This window comes from Globicephala melas, chromosome 8 (assembly GCF_963455315.2).
Source record: "Globicephala melas chromosome 8, mGloMel1.2, whole genome shotgun sequence".
NCBI lineage: Eukaryota > Metazoa > Chordata > Mammalia > Artiodactyla > Delphinidae > Globicephala > Globicephala melas.
The window spans coordinates 102678000-102699581 of record NC_083321.1 but is presented as its reverse complement, the minus strand read 5'-3'; positions in this window follow the sequence as shown (position 1 = coordinate 102699581).

Genomic DNA, 21582 nt, shown 5'->3' with positions numbered 1-21582 from the left:
TTCCTTTCAAGAAAAACTGCATCTCATGATGCATCACCATATCCAGAGTTTCCCTTAGTACTGATTCCTCCTGAATGGGTTGTTTAGCTCTGTTGCTCTGAGGTTTTGACTTGGAGAGTCTGATCCTGGTTTAAACTTCCAGGACTTAGGTTGGCTCAAGCTCCACTATTTAGAGTTAAGATGTGGGACACTGTCTAAAAATTTATTTCTCAAGACAGAAAGGGTAGAAGGAAAAGATCCTAAGTTGCCAGGTCTAAGGAGTGAGATGCTCAGCTCATCTGCCTGTTTTCATGGACAGCAAAGAACTTCCCTGCTAGATCGTGGGGACCGTTGGGGAGCTGTCTTCCCTCGAGACTTTTCATAAAACGGGAGATGGGTCCTCCACAGGGTGACTGCGAGTAGCGCGGGGGGCCTGTCCCCTGTCCAGAGCAAACGTGATGAAAACCTCGGATGCCCAGAATGCAAATGAAGCCCCGGCCCCGCCCCCGGGCCGTTGTCCTCCCCATTCCAGGAAGTGTATGTCAATCAAAGCTTGACAGGGGAGATAGAGAATTTTATTTTGGAAGCCAGAAGTTTGAGAGCAATGACTGGAATTTCCTCTTTCTGTCCAGCAAGGGCTGTTTGTCACTGGGGAGATAAAAGTCCAGGGGTAGGGAATAAAGGTTATCGGGATCTGGGCCACACAGAGCCGCGTTGGGGGGCGCCGCGGGAGGAGGGGTTACGGAGGAAATCTATTTCAATGCCTGTCATTAAGTTTCCATTAAAAGAACATTCAGTTAGGAATTCAAAAATAATTTAATCTCCCCAGCCAGATGCACCCAGCTGGACTCCTTGGAGCTGAGCCCTGCAGAGAGGGAGACCTTGCATGGGGGCTGCGGGGGCGAGGGACGGGTGTGGGCCCTCCTGCATCTCCATCCCAAGCACCCTCCACCGCCCTGGATGTCCTAGAGGCCGGGAGCATCTTTCAGGCGCGTGAGGAACCCCAAGTTTCTCTCGTGCTATAGTAGGAGAAGCTTACTCTGGGGCTCCTTACTGACTTCTTACTATGTCTGAAGTCCTGTCTAAAGCATTTCGTATACACTACCTAATTTTATTTCCCCAATGATCCTGTGAGGTACTATCATTCCACCGATTTTTCACCCGAGGCAGCTCAGGTAAGGAACTTGTCCAGAGTCACTAGCTAGTCAGTGGCAGGGCTGGGACTCAAAGCCACATCTGTCTAGAAAGCTTCTGGGTTTAAAATCGTTCATGTCTACATCCTCTAACATGGATCACCCTCTGGGAGGCCCCACCGGGGCTGCCAGGCATTTACCTGGGTCCCATCGATAGTCAGCACCCGTTCCTGGTCCCGTCTCATGCTTTGGGAGAAACCCCTCCCTGCTTGGCATGGGGTAGAGCCCCTGGACAGGGCTTAATAAACATCTTTGGACTTGCATATTCTGGGGAGACTGGTATCTCCTATGTCTGCATATACCTTAAATATCTGTACTGATTAGATATACGTTGGTTGGTTGATTTCAATCTCTCAGTAACCCTTCATTTGAGGGAGAGACAGATATTTCTGTTTTGACAGACGGGGACATGGAGCCTTGGATAACCGTGGAGAACAGTGTCCATATTCTGTATTCACCTCTGTGTACCTACAGCACCAACACACTGCCTCACATAGTCAGTAAATGGGTTTTGAATCAGTAAATGAATGAATGATGTGCTCACGACAACATGGGTAATAGTGGCTTTCAACCCACATCTGCCCAAAGAACTTCTGGCCAAGCTACGTTATTCACTAGCAGAGGGTCCGTGACAAATAACTTCATCGAATCTCAGTTTCCTTATTTGTTAAAGGGAGCTTTGAAACAGGTTTAGGGAAGGATTAGATGAAATAATCGACGGAAAAATTCCTTTCTAAAAAGTAAATGACTTTTGGGCTTCCCTGGTGGCGCAGTGGTTGAGAGTCTGCCTGCCGATGCAGGGGACATGGGTTCGTGCCCCGGTCCGGGAAGATCCCACATGCCGCGGAGCGGCTAGGCCTGTGAGCCATGGCCACTGAGCCTGCACGTCCGGAGCCTGTGCTCCGCAACGGCGCAACGGGAGAGGCCACAACAGTGAGGGGCCCGCGTACCATAAAAAAAAAAAAAAAAAAAAAAAAGCGTAAAAGTAAATGACTTTTAACATGGCAAAGTGGGGTAGGAGCATGGGTTTGAAGCCAAGAGCACTGGTCCCTGGGGTGGACTCCCGGCCACCTGATGCTTCATGGGCAAAGGAAGAAGGTACCTGGTTGGGGCACTGACAAAGATCAGAGGTCTGAATACTGCATAGGCCATGAGTTGGGGGAATCTGAGTAGAATCCTGGTACCTTGGGCTTCATTTCAATCCAGTGGGTGTTCATTGAGGGCCTCCTGTGAGTCAGGCACTGGGGATGCGAGAATGAGGATGCAAGAATGGTCCCTGTCACTGTGATAAAGGATCCTGAGGGGCTTAAACCAGCTTGGGGGACCAGAGCTAAATCAGAGAAGTGCTGATTGTAGAGAAAGTAATTTTTTGCCTTATGAAACATGCATATAATAGTTTCCCCAAAAATGGCATTGACATTACTGCTAACAAGGAGACTATTGATTATGGATTTATAATTATTGGGAATTTTAAAAAATCTTTATAATATATCCTACTGGGATGTACAGTCAACAAACTGCTGTCAAGTCACTTGAGGGAGTTCTTTTCTCTATGTGACCGTGCAGCAATCTGACATAGAATTAGGTCCCTTTGTCTCAGCTTATTTGCAATGATGAGAGCTTGCGTATTGTTTTCACTGTTTTCTTTGGTTAATCACGCAAAGAACGGCTCTATGGTTTCAAAATCCTAGAACCGGATTTAGAAAACTCATTTCTATTCCTGTACCCTCTCCTTTCCCTTCCTCTTATATCAAGGTAGCCATTCTCATTAGTTTTATCATAATTCTATTTCTTTTTGAAAAATATAAGCCATATACATATACTTATATCCCCCCATTCTTACACAAAAGGTAGCATTCTAGAAACACTGTTCACTTAACGATACCTCCTGCAGATTACTGTGTAGGGACCATTGTTTATAGATAATTCTGACACCTGTGGGCTCCCCACCCCACTTGCCTTCACTGGCTTTGCTATAGTTGCTGGGATCTTGCTCCAGAGGCCCCCTGCTCTGCTGTTACGAGCCTGAGAGATCATGGCTGTGCCTGTCTTGCATTCCTCTCCCATTGCAGAGCGCCTGCACGGCTTACCCTGCTTGGCAATGAGCTGGATTCTCAGAACCAGGGTTCTCAGTGGGAGCCAATCTGCCTGGACTAACAGCTCTTTAAGGATGAAACCTTCCTGGAATTTTGGCTGGTGAGAACGTCAGAACAGGTGTCCTCAAGAGAAACAGCGCCACTCCGCTACCCGGTCTAGGGTCTCTGCTAGGAAGAGGGGGCTTCATTCCCAGGGCTTCTGGGTCATCACCTTCTGATGAGGATCCAGGCACCCTTTGGGAGATGGAGGTCATAGAAACTACCATGTACGTGAAATTTTGTGCACAGGTATTAAAATTGAATTCAATGAATGAAATAAATAAGGTGCTACAATTGAAGTATGAAGAAAATGTTGAGGGGGCCAGAGGAAGGGGAAGGCTTCCCAGAGGAGGTGGCAGCCAAGCTGGGCTTAGTGAATGGGTAGGATTGAAAATAGGGAAAGGGGTAGGCTAGAGAGCTGAGCATCCGCTGCACACACGTCCCAGACTCATGGAAGAGCAGGATGGACATTTGCTTGGGTCTCCTGGGAGGTGATGTGGCGTTTCCATGGCCACAGCATTGGCACAGGAGGGAAGCATCACTCTGTGGTCAGAGCAGCCGGGGGCTTGGTGCTGACCTGAGGTTGCATCCTGGATCTCTCAGTCAACCACTGGGGTCCTTGCAGGGCAATGACATGATTAGATGTGTGTTTTAGGTATCTATCTCTGGTGTTGGTGTTCAGGGTGGAATGGAGAAATGAGAAGCAGAAGCTCGCTTTGGGGGGCTGGGGAGGAAAGTGTTAGCGTTCCCATTTTCCAGGAGGGGAAACCTGCTCAGAGAGCACATGACTTTCCCAGGTCCCTAGTGATGCAGCGGGAAGGTGGGGCGAGGGCCCTGGGCTTCTGCTTTCGAGTCGATCAGGGCTCTTTCCTGGGGCCGCCCACAGACCTCACGCCTGGGGGTCACCTTTCCTGAAGGAAAGCTCACCAGGAAGGTGGCAGCCAAGGTCAGCGGGACTGCTCACCAGGACCAGAGGGAGTGAGTCTGGGGAACGGAGAAGCACATCCTTGAACTGGTTCCTTGGGGACACAGAGGTCACAGGCATCTACCATGGCACTGAGCGGCCAAGGAGTCTGGGAAGGTGAGGGCTTGTCCACATCCCAGAGGTGACTTCCTCTGTCCCAGTGACATGAAAAGGAAGCGATTCACTGATGTGCGGGCTCTGGACCACCAGCACTGTTGGTTTTAGTTGAGCTCAAAGTGGCGGTGAGAGACCACAATGATCCTGACGGCTTTCTCACTTCCCCATGTCGCTGGTGGTGGCCACACACGACCTGAGCCTGGGACCGCCTCTGAAGGACACGCCCTGCTGGCAGCATGGAAGAAAAGACGGAGGTGATGAAGAACAGAGGTGAAGGCAGGAAGTCCAGTGTGAAGTTCAGGGCCTTGGAAGACAGACACACTTGGGCAAATGCAGCTTTCCCCATTGGCTGTGTTGTTTAAAACTAGTTCTTAACCTTTCTGAACCACTTTTAAAGATTTAAAAATTTTTCCATTTTTTTAAATTAATTTTCATTGGAGTATAGTTGATTTACATGAACCACTTTTTAAAAAATCGTAAATAACAATAATCCCTCTCTTAGAGGGTCACAGTAAGGACAACAGTGTGAAATAATACGCAATGAAGTAGTATGTAAAGCACCCAGCACAGAGCCTGGTACAGCCTCCCAGTAGATGGCAGCTTGAGTGATGCTACAGCCGAGGAGATGATTCTGATGATTAAGGCAAGGTGGAAAGGTGAGTCTGGCCCTGTGATTGGTCCCATACTGTGCCTTGTGCCCTCGGCCTGAGCCCCACCACTTCCTTTCGCTTTCTAGTCCCAGCCTTGATCTTAACCTGAGACAAAATAACTCACCTTCCTCCCACCACTGCTTCTGCTTCCGCTGCAAATGCACCAAGTCCTAGAAGCTTAGCGGTGAAAAGGCCCCGTGAAAACCCTGACCAACCTTGTCATCGTACAAGTGGAGAGACAAGTGGGTCCTGGAAGGAGATGGCTTATTCAGTGTGTCTTCATGGATCTCGGAAAGCACTGGTTGCTGACCTGGCCTGTGCTTTAGACACTCCATCTGGTGACCAGGGGAGCAGAAACATAAAGAAGATGTGGCACATATATACAATGGAACATTACTCAGCCATAAAAAGAAACGAAATTGAGTTATTTGTAATGCGGTTGGATGGACCTAGAGTCTGTCATACAGAGTGAAGTAAGTCAGAAAGAGAAAAACAAATATCATATGCTAACACATATATATGGAATCTAAGGGGGAAAAAAAGGTCATGAAGAACCTAGGGGTAAGACAGGAATAAAGACACAGACCTACTAGAGAATGGACTTGAGGATATGGGGAGGGGGAAGGGTAAGCTGGGACAAAGCGAGAGAGTGGCATGGACATATATACACTACCAAGCGTAAAATAGATAGCTAGTGGGAAGCAGCCGCGTAGCACAGGGAGATCAGCTCGGTGCTTTGTGACCACCTAGAGGGGTGGGATAGGGAGGGTGGGAGGGAGGGAGATGCAAGAGGGAAGAGATATGGGGACATATGTATATGTATAAATGATTCACTTTGTTATAAAGCAGAAACTAACACACCATTGTAAAGCAATTATACTCCAATAAAGATGTTAAAATAAAAAAAGATATTACGGACCTACCTGGAAAGGAAGGTGAGAGGGAGGGGAATCTACGCAAGCCATCAGTCGTAAGCAAGCTGGCACCTTACGTTAGCGCCTCTGGCCAGCAGGTGGCGCCATCCACTTCCAGATCACGAAAGTGAAAGTGGTCTGAAGTCCGCCTCCAACTGTTAGGCAGGCTGTGGAGAGAGGGCTTTCGCAGACCCGGCAAGCTCTTTAATAGCCATTATGCTGTTTAAATATTTAACAGAGAGACATAAGATATCTGGGTCATCTAATCATTACTGGGATGATAAAACAACGGTGGAAGACTTTGGAAAAGTAAATATGATATCAATGTAGAAGTTTATAACTCTAGAGAGGGTATGGTGGCAGAAGAGACACTTGTTACTGTTTATCAAGAGGCTCCTAGAGTGCAAGAACTTTCCATTTTCTCTACAACAAGCTGAAATAATATTATTATCCCCATCTTATGGGTGAGAAGACTGAGGCTCAGATACTTGGCCAAGGTGGCTAGTGAGGGCAGAGCTGGTATATATCTACATATTCAACATGTATAGCTTACTCATTTATTTTTTTTATTTTTTTATTTTTTGCGGTACGCGGGCCTCTAACTGCTGTGGCCTCTCCCGCTGCGGAGCACAGGCTCCGGACGCGCAGGCTCAGCGGCCATGGCTCACGGGCCCAGCCGCTCTGCGGCATGTGGGATCTTCCCGGACCGGGGCACGAACCCGTGTCCCCTGCATCGGCAGGCTGACTCTCAACCACTGCGCCACCAGGGAAGCCCTATAGCTTACTCATTTAATCCTCATAACTACCCTAGGAGGAGTAGGAACAACCCACCCATGCAAGCACAGGTCATGCTGTGTCAAAATTCACGGCTTTCCACCAAAAACAGGCCAACTCCTGTCTCCTGATCAGGGCTCAATCCTGACCCTTCTAGTTGCTTTCTTATGAATTTGGTGCGTTACTTATTCTCTCTGAGTCTTAGCTTTGTCATCTGTAAGATGTGGATTATAACCACACAAGGCTATGGAGATCGACTGGGGAAACACAGGGTTTATTTTAAAGCAAAATTCTATTTTATGGCATTATTTTTACTGCAGACACCTAATGGCTTAATTCACATAAAGACGTACACAAGGCCATTTGTCACAGGACTATTTGTAGTGAAGAAAGACCTCCGTGTACCACAACAGGGAGATGGCATTAGTGCTGTGTGGACCAGAATGAGGTGAGATGCTATGCTGATTTCAACAAACATTTGGGCACACAGCAGAATCCTGGGACATGCTGGAAAACGAAATGCACTGGGAGCGCCGTGGAGCTCAGTTTCCAGAGACAGCCGACAGGAGACACAGTTGTCAAAGGAGAGACCAGGCACAAGGGATCCTAACCTTGTCAGGGGCACCAAGGAGGGGTGCCTGAGGAGCAGACATCAAGGTGAAGCCTGAGGCATAAGGAAGAGTTAGTCAGATGATGGGGGCGGGGTAAGGAAGGATCATGGGGTGGGCAGTGCTCCAGGAATACACCACTATGCGTTACAAATCGCATTTAACAAGTGTAATGATTATAGACAATGGTCTCAAAAATGTCACATGAAAGAAGTATGAACCAAAAAAGATAAAATTAAATTTTATAAAAATTGTTGAATTAAATTAAAAAAATAAAACTTGAAATATTTTTTTAAAACACACAATTTGGTTGCGTATATATACATATGTGTACATACACATGAAAGAAGACTCAGAAGTAACCACAAATCCATTCACTCAGTCATTCATTCATTCATCAAATGTGTTTGGAGGGCCTGCAGTTCTGAGACTGCTGAGGGCAGGGGGGATACACAGTGAGGAAGATGGTCAAGGGCTTCACCTTTACGGACCTACTTTCTAACGGGGGGAGGTGCAAAATAACAGTACATGCAAATACCTTTAAGAAAATTTCACATAATCACACAGGTCACAAGGAACATTCAGGTGGGTCAGGACTCAGAATGACTGGATGGGAGGAAGATGCTTTAGACAGAGTGGGGACGGAAGACCTCTCCCAGGAGCTAACACTGAGAAATGGCCAATGGTAAGGAGCCAGCTACGCAAAGATATGGGAGGAGAATGTTCTAGGCCAGTGGTCCTCAACCTGTGGCACACAGGCATCACATGGGGAGCTTCAAAAAATACCAATGCTCGCCACCACCAACCCCCGGATTCTGACTTAATTCCTTAATGGTACAGCCTGGCACTAGGACTTTTCAATCTTTCATAGGGATTTTTACAAGCTTTCCTGGTGACACTGATACACGCTGAGGCTGAGTCCCACTAGACTAGGTGGAGGCAAGTGTAAGTGATGCACTTGACTATCTGATCATCTTTGGGTGGTAGCGTAAGGGTCATTGTCATTGTCATTTTTTAATATTCTGTATTCTACAGGTTTTCTTTTAAGCCATGCATTTCTTTCACAATAATTTGAAACAAAAGGTAACTTGGACAACAAACTAGTGAATATAACAGAAAAAGAGAAGCAGACTCACAGATATAGGGAACAAACTAGTGGTTGCCAGTGGGGTGAGGGAAGGTGGGGGGAAGGTAGGGGTAGGGGATTGAGAGGCACAAGCTATTATGGCTAAAATAAGCTACAGGGAAGTATTGTGCGGCACAGGGAATATAGCCAATATTTTGCAATAACTATAAATGGAGTATAACCTTTAAAAATTGTGAATCACTGTACTGTACACCTGTAACATATAATATTGTACATCAACTATACTTCAATTTAAAAAAAGATAAATCAGAGATAATACAGTGTAGTATCTAGAGATCTAGGTAAAGATCTAGGCCTGGACTGGATCTAGGAAATTTGAATTCTAGCTGCTGCTGAACGAATGAATAGCAGTACGGTCTTGGGCAAATTCCGTTACCTCTCTGTGCCCCAGGTTTTGCTCATCTCTAGAACGAATGCTATAATTTCATGATTCTAGGAACTGGAGTTCTGAATGAGGAAGAACTAGCAGACACCTGAACAATTATAAACCTGACTTCATGCGAGGGAGGGTCTCCAAATAAGAGCCGGCTCTAAACTGGCAGCTTTGGAGAATCTTCCCAGACGCTTCTTTTGTTCTTTCATGTACTTTTCATGTGAACTTCGTTTCAGTTGTTTTCTTATGTCGGCTCGTAAGGAAGCACAAAAGGATGAACCACGCCCTTCCCTTCATCCCGTTCCTCCCGGCATGACCTCACTCGGCTACCCACCCCGTCACAACTCCACCCCAGTGCTTCTGAGGCCCTGGTTAGAATCGTCCAAGGCCAGCCGGCAAAGTGCCTTCTCTTCGGCCTCCCATCTTTGGCAAGACTCTACCCCGTTTCCCAGGATCACTCTCTTGCTTCTTTTACTTTCCCCCCCAGAGAACACGAGCCTCAGGAGCTGGGCACTCAGGCCCTTCCCCAGCCGTGCCACATTTTTAAGAACTTCATGATGGCAAGGTGACGAGGAAGGAACGGCAGGCGACATTGTTTGTTTACTGTTCTGCTTCCTGGTTTCGTTCTGGTTGTGGTCAAAGTCACCAGGATGTGGGGCTCACCCCCCCGCTGTGTGGTCATGATTTCTGCTAACTAAGAGGACTGCCAGGCTCTGCCGTGGGCAGAGCCCAGGATTCACGTTCCTCTCCTGACTCTGGACCCAAGGAACCATCGCTTCATTGCTGTGGGTCTCAGGGGAGGTCCAAGTGACAAGAGCCGAGGGGCGCATCTCTTCCGGGCTCTGAGTTCAGAGCTTTCACGGTGGTTGCCTGAAGTCAGCCACGTGGAAGTCTTTATACTCTGGAAACCAACAAATGCTACAAATCAGGCCCCCTGCTGCCACCCCATCTCAAGAGCCGGTTATTAAACATTTACCAGCATACAACTGAGGCTGTCTGCCAGGCGGGGCTGTGTCCGCATCACCTGAGAGGGCTTCTTATAAATGCAGAATCCCTGGGTCCCACTGCACACCTCTGGAATCAGGACATTTAGATGCCCTAGGTGATTCCAAAGACCTGTGCACTGGACAATGGTTTTCTAATGACATGGCCTTAAAGGTTATTTTTAGCTCTAAAAAACTCCGCTTCTGGTTGTCACCTGCTCATACGTTGGTGACTGTGAGCTGCTTTGCCTCAGTGGCCAAGCCTGCTGACGTCTTCACCTGGAGCAGATCATTCCTGCTCTCTGGTCCCGGGATGGGAGGACTTGTAACTAGCCCGTCCTCGCTAGGCTTGGAGGGAAAGCCAGCGAGGTTGCCAAGATTTCCTTCGGAAGAGGCTTCCCAAGGGAAAGCTGAAGAGCCCCAGGCACAGCGAGGCCCCCAGGGCGTCCTTCCTGGCTCCGGTTCCTCCTGGGTGGCGAAGCCGTCCTAGCTCTACGGGGGCTGGCCTGCTGCTGACGCCATGTTGGCCTTAATGGTAGCTCTTGCTTTGATCTGGGGAGGAGAGGAAATCACTGCCAGAGAGACAGAGATGTTCTGAAGTAGACACCACTGTCTTAAAATTCTACCTGAGCACACCTAGCGTCCTGCCAGCAAACGGACCATCCGCTCAACAGCAGCCCCCAGAAGGGTCTTCTCCAGCGAAGTGAGGGCCTCCCGGGGTGGGGGAGGGTCTGTGGCTGAGCGGGAGGGCGGTGCCAGGTCTGTACCCGCCTCCATAGCTGGGGAGCTCTTTCTGGATCCCCTCTTGCCTCTTGACAGCACCCTGCCCTCCTGTGATCTGACCCGGACAGGAGAGGTTTACTGCATCTCCTTTCTGTGTCCTTAGCTTATTCCCTTGCCTCTCATTTTCTGCCCCCAGCCGTTCTGTCTTCCAGAATCCCTCTGAGTTAGACGGTTCCTGCTTCCTATGCCCCATACCGTTTTCAGGGCCCAGCCTTCCACCCTTGGCTTTGGATAACCCCCTCTGGCTGCCGGGGGCAGCCTCCTCAAAGCCTCTTCCAGAGGTTGGTTATGGCCGGAGGCTCCGGTCTCCCCACATGGACTAAGCAGCGGCCCCGCTTTCCTCCGTAGCTCCCCTCACCCACCCAGCCGCCGTTGGCCTTGGGCAGAAGGTGAGCTTTGCGATCTGTAGACGCACGTGAAGACTTCTCAGAGGCTGGGGGAGGGAGCGGGAACGCGCAGGAGCGCCCCTGAGGGGATGTCAGAGCTGACCCTGGGCGGGAGGCCGGGCAGCGTTTGCGCGTAGAATGGGCGAGAGGGGACCCACGAAGGGTCAGACGAGGTTTCGGCTTCCTCCTGATTTGCGCCCCCCCGCACACCAGGTCTCCCCTCGAATCAACATCATCTTTCTAAGAAAGCCACTTTATCACTGCCAGGTCACATGAGGCTGGACCGGGGAGGGCCTCACGGTGGAGCCGGATCCCCGCTGCCCCGCCGGGCAGGGGCGCAGCCTGGCACCCACGCGGCCCCCGGCGCCTCCCGGAGCGGCTCCGGCTGTCTGCCCGCCCGCGCTCCAAGGCAGCGGGGTGGATGGCCAGCATCCAGCCCGGCCGGCAACTTGAAAATACAAATAAAACAGAGGGAAAAGAAAGAAAGAATAAGGAGCGCACCGGCAAGCCAAAGAAAATATAATTCCCAGGCCCGGGCAAGCTTGGGGCCTGCAGCCGGGCCGGGCCGCGAGCCTCTGGCAGGGGAACCGGCGGCCCTTTGTGCTGCCCTCGGCCGCCCCCCGCGCGGCCCCGTCCTAATTGGAGAAACACAATCCGGGTTTGCGCCCGACGCGCCCGCGGCCGTGGAGGCCGGAGAGGCCGGCAGCGCCCTGCCCTCAACAGGGCCCGGCTTGTTCTTTGTGCGGCAAATATTTATTTTGGTTCAAGTGGACCCCTTTCCACAAAGACCACCTGGTTGTGATCAATAACACCTATTTTCAGATAATCTGCCGCTCTCTAGGCAGAGCCTAAGGAGCTCACCCAAACAGAGACCTTTTCAAAGGGAATTGTAAATGGGCTGGATTCACGGCGGGCGGGCCGGAGGGGGACCGGGTAGGGGCGGGGGGGGGGGGGAGCCCGCGGGCCTGGGTGGTCAGGCCAGAGCTGGGCGAGGCTGCCAGGTGGCCGGCTCCGCTCAGACCTGGCTCTCTACCCTGGCTGGGGGTGGGGCTGCCTGGGGGAGGGGGGGCGTGGGGAGGGCTTCCAGGGACCTTTCTCAAAACAAATTCCAAATCTTTCTTCGGTGGCCAAGTCTTGCTGCGGAGGTAAACTTCTAGAAACGAGAGCAGCTTCCTCTTCCGCCCCAAAGAGCATCTAACTTGTCAAATGAGGATTCGGGGATGCCGCAGTGTGAGGCTTCCCGCGCCTTACTTGCAAAGTGAGCATCCGACCCCGGACCTCTCTTGGGGCAGCTCTTGCTGCAGGGGTGCACGCTGAGCACCCAGGGGTTTCCAGCGCTGGGATGCAACAGGAGACAGAACACAGGGACCCTGCCCTCAGGGAGCTGACCTTCCTGCACGGAGAGCCAGACGAATCAACAGGTGAAACACTTAGTGATGTACAGGAGAAAGGAAGCATGTGAATAGGTATTTTGAAAGCTGTAAAGTGCTTCATGTGTCAGCTCTGAGATGGAAGCAGCTCTCCCGCTGGGCCAGTTTGTCCCCTCCACGGCAGGTGTCAGGAGATGAGTTCACGCAGGTGGAAAACCCCAAGGAGACTCAGGAGGTGCTGTGAGCTCCAGATATCTCAGGGGTGGACCCAGCAGGCCAGAGTCCAAGTCCACCTACTAACGAATTTCAGAGCCTCGGAATCCTTGAGAAGGAATTGGGCTGGATAACGTCCATCTCTTGGGTTGTCATGAGGGTTAAATAAAAACTGAGACCACACATGCATCAGTATTAGTTCCTCCCTGCCCCAAATGCCATGGAACCACGGCATGTAACCAGACTTAACAGTCTGGGCCCGGTGGAGGTGCAGTATCTTTTTGTAATATGACAATTTTAGGGTTTCCATAACATAATTTAAGATTTGGGGGCACAGACTGGAGACCAAATAAGTTCTGGTAGCTGGGGCCTGGCATTCCTTCCATAGGAGACGCTACTTGGGGTGGTCCCGCACTCGGGGTCGTCCTCACTCTGTCGGTAGGGATGGCCTAGGCTGGCCAGTCTGGGTGCCTGCCGTGCCCTCAGCTCCACTGGGGAGAAGCTGGGCTGATCCAGAATAGGTGACACCCCCCTCTCCCGGCTGCCGCCCCTGGGCCCTGAGCCCTGAGTTGAGGACAGCCAGTCCACAGACTTCAACTGGATGGACCTCGAGGGGTCAGAGTTAGGTGACAGTAATTCGCTTGGCAAACCTTCTCTCTCAAACGTTTTAACTGGGTTAAATGTAGGGTTCGAGGCCCGTGGTGGTGGGAGGACGGGTGGGAAGATGTGGGGAGTGTGTCTTAGTCGTAGGAACATAGGTGCGCTCTCCCTCACACCCCTGGGTCCCCAGTGGCTTTCTTGTTCCGGCTCCAGGAGGCTGTCTGTCCATTTTTAAGACGTCTCCATCTCCCCCAGCGCCCATGGGTGTTTTACAGTCAATGCCCAGTTCTCCAGGAAGCCTGAGTGGCTGCCTGCCTCTTACGACTCACAGAGCCCACCTTCCCTGCAAGCTGTCTAAACACTGCAGGGAGGCTCTTCAGCCATATGTGGCCAGGCTGGGGAGAGGGCAAGGGCAGACCAAGGGTAGGATGAGTGTGCACGATGGTGTTAAAACCTCAGCAGGTAAAACTGTTTCAAGAGTTTTCCCCCTTTGTCAGTTAGTAAAGGCCTCCATGCTGCCAGAGGACCTGCTGTAAAATCTTGAAAATAGCTTCTCGTATCCTGATGCTGCTTTCTCTGCACTCGGATGTGGCTGGAAAGAGGGGATAGACTGATTTACTTCATCTTTGCACTGGTTGGGCCAGGCTGGGGCTGCGTTTATGTCACTACTCGTCATCAAGAATGTGGCCTTCTCCCTCTGATGAGATGTCCTCAGTGTTGATTCCTAGCTCCGAGTTTGCTGAGATTAAACCTGGATTCAGACAAGCTAGTGGGGGGTTGATGGCCCAGGAAAGATTATGATAAGAAAGGGGCGAGGGACAGGAAGGAGGCTGGTGTGTCGGAATTTGGGATAATTGAATTTGCGGTGCAGCCAGCAGTTATGACCTGGGTCATCCGCTGAATCTTTGGTTGTAAATCCGCTAAGACCAGGAAATTCCATGATTAGGCCAATCTTTCCATTTTTTCTCAAGAGACCAAGATGGCTGAAGATTTAGCTAGGGACGGTTTTCACCTTCTAAAGATACTGACTCTGAGTAAACTAGTATTTTTGCATTAAGATTGTTTAACTTATGTCCTGGAAACCAAGCGTCGGTCCCCCTGTCTTTTTGTCACAGTTTCTCCCAGGAAATCCAGCAAGCCCTCATACTTAAAGGACATCTATCCATCTGCCCTGATTACCCAAAACGCTGGAGGCGGAAAGAGTTTCCTCCAGGGACCTACTGCATGTGAGGTTTGAGGCCGTAGTTTTGACTCCAGTTTTCCCTCCATTGCCTTTTGGGCATTTGCTAATGCAAAGCTGTGGGGCCGTTTGTAATGAACTCTCAACAGACTGAAAAACTGATGTCCTGAAAACGAGTATTTCTTGCCAAGTAAGATATAACCTAAGTGCACACTGAATGCATACGTGATGTTTATGGAACCTTGAGAGTTTTCTGGAAGCTCTACAAATACTCAGGGTTTCCCTCTTGGACTTAGGCAAATCCCCTCGAGGTGAAGGGCTTGCTTCCTTAGGGACACAGTCTTCTGACCATGCAGAGCCGCTTAGGGGATGACTGTGTCTTTGGCCACGAGGCTCATTGCGGGGATGGAAACTCCTGCTCTGCTCCGCTGCTCCGCCTTCACTCCCCTTTGCCCCAGACCTTCCAGGGCTGGCTTTGAGCCCAAGTGGCAGCCCTCTACTTGAAAAATTAGATCCATCAGAGTTTTGTGCCTTGGATTCTGATCAGGTAATCAGTGAAGTTTGTAAAGATTCGATGCGAAGGGAAAAGACTGCAGATCATCAGAAATACTCTTTTAAAAGCAGGTTTAAGCTACAATTTGATGAGCTTTGCTTTTCAGAAATGAGTGGCAAGCTCATTTTTCTTCCTCACACACTAAGTATCTGTGGATAGAAAATTCACATTCTCTACTTTTTGAAGTTCTCAGATAGAGGTCTGGTGCAAACTGGTTTCTTAGTGGTCATATGTTCTATTATTATTTTTTTAAGACAAAACTTTGAGTTACTCAGAAAAATGCTAGATAAGTAGAAGGTCCTAAAAAGACAGAGAAAGAGCAAAAGGAGGGAAGTTTTCAGGAAAAGCTGGGATGTCTGGAAAGTATTCCCAGAATATATGTGATGCTTGACTAGATGTTTCTGAAAACCAGGGCCTCCGGGCACTGCAGTAATCAATGAGGAAAGCAATACTGCATCTTCTGGGGAAACCAATTGGCACCAAACACTGACTTGGTAGAAATTGTTAGCAAATTATAACAGTGCTCTGGTCTTATACTTTAACTGTGTCTTCCATGTTTTTTATCTTCTCCATGTATCTCTGGGGTTAATTGTAACAAACCAGAGCAGAGGCTCCCACCCTGCCTCTCAGAGTTGCTGGGCAAGTGGGCCTGGACAGTTTCTGTCCAGCAGGTGCAGTTTGACAAACAACAGCCATGTATCGGATCCTTCTATAAAGCCAGGCACTTGCTAGGTGCTAGGAATAAAAAGAAAGAATTAGACACAGTTCCTGCCCTTCATGTCTTTATAGTCTAATGAAGGACACAGATCTTCAAACACAAATAGATTCTGGGGTCTCAAGTTGCCGTGTCTTAGCATTGCATCAAAACCAAAATTAATAAAAAGTCATGCCATTTTTGCCTCCGTTTCTCTCAGAAAACATTAAAGGCATATCCCAGAGCATTGCTTTTCCACACTCACCAGCCATATCCTGTCCCTCCTCCTGCTTCCAATTGTTCCCCTGGATACCCAGCGCAAGATTTTTTAAAAAATTTATTGAAGTATAGTTGATTTATAATGTTGCGTTAATTTCTGCTATATAACATAGTGACTCAGTCATATATATATATTCTTTTTCATATTCTTTTCCATTCTGGTTTATCATAGGCTATTGAATATAGTTCCCTGTGCTGTACAGTAGGACCTTGTTGTTTATCCATCCTATATATACAAGTTTGCAACCACTAATCCCAAACTCCTAATCCTTCCCTCCCCCACCCCCTCCCCCTTGGAAACCACAGGTCTGTTCTCTATGATTGTGAGTCTGTTTCATAGATATGTTCATCTGTGTCGTATTGTAGATTCCACATATAAGCGATATCATATGATATTTGTCTTTGTCTGGCTTATGTCACTTAGAATGATAACGTCTAAGTCCATCCATGTTGCTGCAAACGGCATTATTTCATTCTTTTTGATGGCTGAGTAATATTCCATTGTATATACGTACTGTATCTTCTTTATCCATTCATCTGTCACTGGACATTTAGGTTGTTTCCATATCTTAGGTATGGTAAATAGCTAGCACACAATTTTAAAATGTCATTTTCTCCATCTATCCCCCATTCCCAACAAGCTCCTAACTTGTAGTCTCTCTAGTTAATTTCCATCCCTTTCTCTCCTTTCTCTAACTGTTCTCCAATTCTGCACCGTGAAAAGTGCAGGGGTGTGTGTGTGTGTGTGCGCGCATGCCCTTTTGTGCACACACACGCACACACACATTTGGATGCGAGAATGCAGAGACAGGCAAAAACCACAAGTTAATGAATCTTGTAATCCCTTGTCCCCACCCACGTCCACCACATACACATGTCAATGAGATACACGCAGTCTTCACTGTGTGTTCATGGATCTTCCCTTTTTCCATTTTCCTTCCTTCCCCTCTTTCCTTTTCCTGTCTTCCCCTTTCCTTCCCATCCAGAAGTATTTATTCCTGAGGCCACAGGTGGAGCAGAGCAAGGTAAGTATCAGTGCAGTGGTGTCAGGGCCTGAACGGGGCACCAGATGGGGTGTCCTGGAGTGTGGTGTTTGTGCCCGAGCAGAGTAAAGAGAGCATCCGTGGGGGGGACAGGGGTGCAGCTGTCACAGCAGTCAGGTTTGAGCGGGTTGAGGGTGGAGTCCCAGATAGGAGGGAGTCCCAGCCAGACAGTCCCAGGCCTGTCTCAGGACGTCAGAGCTTGAATGGGGAGAGGAAGGCATCCACATGGAGGCATGGCCTGGTGTCGGGTAAGGAGGGTGTCCATGCAGTGGGGTAGCCAGGATGGGAATTGAGAACCACAGCAGGGCTCACGTGGGGGAGGGGTGGGGTGCAGCAGAGATAGGAGACTGGTTACATCCAGAAAGATTGATAAGTAGGTATGTATATTATGCATAATGGAAACCACGTTTCTTGTTGTCGAACAAGAGAATAACAAATGTGGGAAGGGAAAAAAACTGGGGTGGGTCTTGTGGTGTTAGATTGGAAATAGATGCATCTGAGTCAACTGCAGGCTTTCGAGATATGTGTATAGATATAGAAATAACTATAGATATAAATGTCTATGCATATGAGACGGCTAATTTCATGTGTCATCTTTTTTAAAATAAATTTATTTATTTTATTTATTTGTTGGCTGCATTGGGTCTTCGTTGCTGCGCACAGGCTTTCTCTAGTTGCGGTGATTGGGGGCTACTCTTCGTTGCGGTGCGCGGGCTTCTCATTACGGTGGCTTCTCTTGTTGCGGAGCATGGGCTCTATGCGCGCAGGCTTCAGTAGTTGTGGCACTCAGGCTTAGTAGTTGTGGCTCATGGGCTCTAGAGTGCAGGCTCAGTAGTTGTGGTGCATGGGCTTATTTGCTCCGTGGCATATGGGATCTTCCCGGATCAGGGCTTGAACTTGTGTCCCCTGCATCGGCAGGTGGATTCTTAACCACTGCACCACCAGGGAAGACCCATGTGTCATCTCGATTGGACTAAGAAATGCCCAGATAGCTGGCAAAATATTATTTCCAGGTGTGAATGTGAGGGTGTTTCTGGGAGAGATTTGCATTTGAAACAGTAAACTGAGTAAAGAAGATCCCCCCACGCTAAGGTGGGTGGGCACCATCCAATCCAGAGAGGAACTGAGTGAAACCAAAAGGGGCAGAAAGGGTGAATTCTTTCTCTGCTTGAACTGAGATGTCCACCTTCTTCTGCCCTCAGACGTTGGTGCTCCTTGTTCTTGGGTTTCCTCAGTCAGACTGGGAGGCAACACCACTGGCCTCGCCCACCCGTCATTTTCGAGCCTTTAGACTCACTCAGACTGAATTACACTATGGGTTCTTGACCTTGCAGACAGCAGACTGTGGGTCTTCTTGGCCTCTGTAATTGTGTGAGCCAACTCCTATAATTAATCTCTTCTTATACCTATCTATCTATCTATCATCTATCTATCCATCTATCTATCTATCTATTTATATTTTCTTGGTTCTGTTTGTCTGGAGAACTCTGATTCACACAACGCATGTATGTATATAAAAGTCTATGTATGTATACATGATGTATATGCATATATACACATAGGCTTCCTAGCTCTGTCCACTTGAGAGGTCTTGGGAGCAACAACATTGCAATGGCAATGAACACATCCAGCACCCTGATATTGGCTTCTAAATATCATTTTCCACTAAAAAGAACCAGTGATATTTGGAGAAATGAATGACTCCAGAGCTGAAACAGGGAGCCTCAAATATGTAACTGGGGGAGAAAGCAAGACAGTGCTCAAAGACTGAGGGGAACACATCAAAGGACATGGAGGCCAGCTTGAATGACCTCCCATGGGGACAATGTAATCATCCAAATAAATAATTGTAAGAACTGTCATACCCACTGAATAAAATAGGAAAACACCCATCTTTAGAGATATAAATAAATGAATGAATTTATTGAAATCTGATGATGAATGGAATATTTACTTAATTTCAAAGTACCTCCCCACAAAATACTTATTAATTACAAAGGGGAAAAGAGTAACCTTACAGTGGAGAAGCCTGGCAGACACCATACCCTAATCACATCATCGAAATGAACACCGTCAGTCCTGGGATACACTGAAATTGTCAGAGGCAAGGAGGAGGCAGCAGCATCAACTCTGTGATGTCGGAGATGCCTAACATCTAATCATGAAACACCAGACAGCCCCAGATTGACGGCCATTCTGCAAAATAACTGGCCTATAATATTCAAAGTTGTCAAGAGTCCTGGAAGTTAAGGAAAGTTGGGAGTGTCCCAGACTAAAGGGATGTGACAACTAAATGTAATATGTGATTCTGGATGAGATCCTTTTGCGAAGACGAGACATAACAGGGCAACTAGTGAAGCGTGAGTGGTGCCGGAGGATTACGTGGCTGTCCGTCCATGTTCATTTTCTTATTGTTGTGATTGTCCCAGATCACGTGGCAGAACGTTGTTGTTTATAGGAAACACACTAATATTTGGTGGTGATGGGGCATCAGGTTGGCAACTCACTCACATGGTTCCCTAAAAATGTTCTTTGTGCAGTTCCAACTTTTCTGTACGTTTGTGACTGTGTCAAGCTTTTGTAACTTTTTAAGTTAAAAAGGTATATTTGCAACATGTGAAAGAATGGAGGAGTACGATTGACTCCTCTGTCTTAGGATGAGAGAGCAGAGACCAGGACAGAGTTTTGAATGATAAAGAGGGACTGCTCATCAACCAAAGCAGTATCTGGTATTTCTGTCCTTCTTTTCAACATACACAGCATTTTTACTTACAGTCTCATACTTAACCCCTGTCATAACATTGTGCGGTTGTGACTATAATCCTCATTTTACAGATGGAAATCAAGCTCAAAGACAGTAGTTATAATTAGGGAGGTGTAAATGCTGGGCTTATGTTCAGACCGCGCTGACTGCATCCCTGTTCTTTACGTATCCACTCAGCATATAGTTACTGACTAACTGCTGTGTGGCCAGGAAGGCAGCAAATGAAACAGAGGCTCTTCTCTCCTGGAGCTTACAGGCTCTTTGGGTCTGCAAAAAAATCTGGATTCAAGCTTACTAGGCATAAAATCCCAGCTCCCAGCCTCTATTTCTTAGCTGACTTGAAAACCCAACACAGCATTTCTGACAAAAGTGCATTTTTAGCATTCCTTCACAACAATCTCCTTTGCAGTGTTCTGCAGCGTGTAAGCCTGGTCTGCTGGGCTTTAGGGGTACACAGAACCAGTGCAAGGCAGGAGGCCAAGTGGGGTGTGGCGAGAGCCGGGGATGGGGAAAATCCAATGTACTCCCACTTTTCACTCATTTGGAAAATGCCTTTCTGACTGTAAAACAAAACCTACACTGTGTTGCACCCCCCAGACAGAGTGCTCTCTGGTTACCAAGGACTTAATAACAGTTCTTGGAGAAACTTAGCAAACACTAACAGGTAACAGTGATTTTATATATATATATATATATATATATATATATATATATATATATATACATTTTATATTATATACATGATTTTATTTATGCATATGTACTTCCTGTACAGTATTTTGTAAAGGGTTTTCCATGTGTGTCATCTAATATCTCACAGGAACTCTTGCGGGACTTATTACTCAGCTCTCCAGTTCGTAGGTGCAGATAAGTTGCCCAGTAGGTGGAAGGGCCAGAATTTGAACCCAGGGCCTCTGGAGTTACATCCCTGCTCATTTATCTGCCTAAATTGCCTCTCTCCTCCCACTAAGAAAACACATGAGGTAACAGTTAAAATCCAGAGGGTTAGTTGAGCCATGGTAGGTGAGTGGTCTCCCTGGAAACTTTTTCTGTTTCCCCCTAGAGCTTTTAAGCTAAGTGTAAATTGACTATGAGCTTAGGAATTTACCAGCTCAGACAGACTGAAACAATTAGAGAGGAGGCCAAGTAAGAGTGAGAGACGGAGACAGACCCCAGGCGTGTGAGCTGAGCAGACATTCCTTTTCAAAGCTTCCCTCCATCCCCTTTCTCAATTGGCTGAAACCCTAGAGGTTTGACTGGCTAAATCACTTCCTCTCAGAAGTGTCCGTCCCCCAAGGGAGGCTGGGATTTGTAGTCTTGAAATCAGCCGACCTTTCAGAATCCTTCAGCCAGACTCCCTGCGTGAAGGAATGCAGTGTCGATTTCAGTAGCTTTTCTGTAGAATGAAGTGGCCAGTGTGCTTTTTGCAAAACTCAGATGAGAAGAGTTGAAGCCTCTGTTTGTGCACCAGGACCCCGTCTCCTGCCCCCCATTCCAGTTCTTTATTGTCTCCCCTCTCCTTCCAAAGAGACTAAGCACGATTTATTGCCTCATCACTGCTGTTGATGAAAGGGAGACCTGCGGGCGGTGGTGGGGGGGGGGGAGCAGCTCGCCGGCTAGGTGTGGAGCAGGGCTCAGCAGCAGAAGAGCCTTGCCGGAGGGTTGCTTCCCAAAGTGGTACCTTTTCAATAGCTTCTAAGGTAACAAGTTTACATAATGGGTGTTAATAATAGATTTTAGAGGAAGTAGAGTGTGAAACGAAGCCCCCAGACCACTTAAGGACAGCACTGCACGTCGTTTTGTTTTGCTTTTCTCTAATTTCCTCACCAGCCATCGCCTTGGCCTGGCAGCTCCCTGGCTTAGCGCAGAGCCAGATGTTC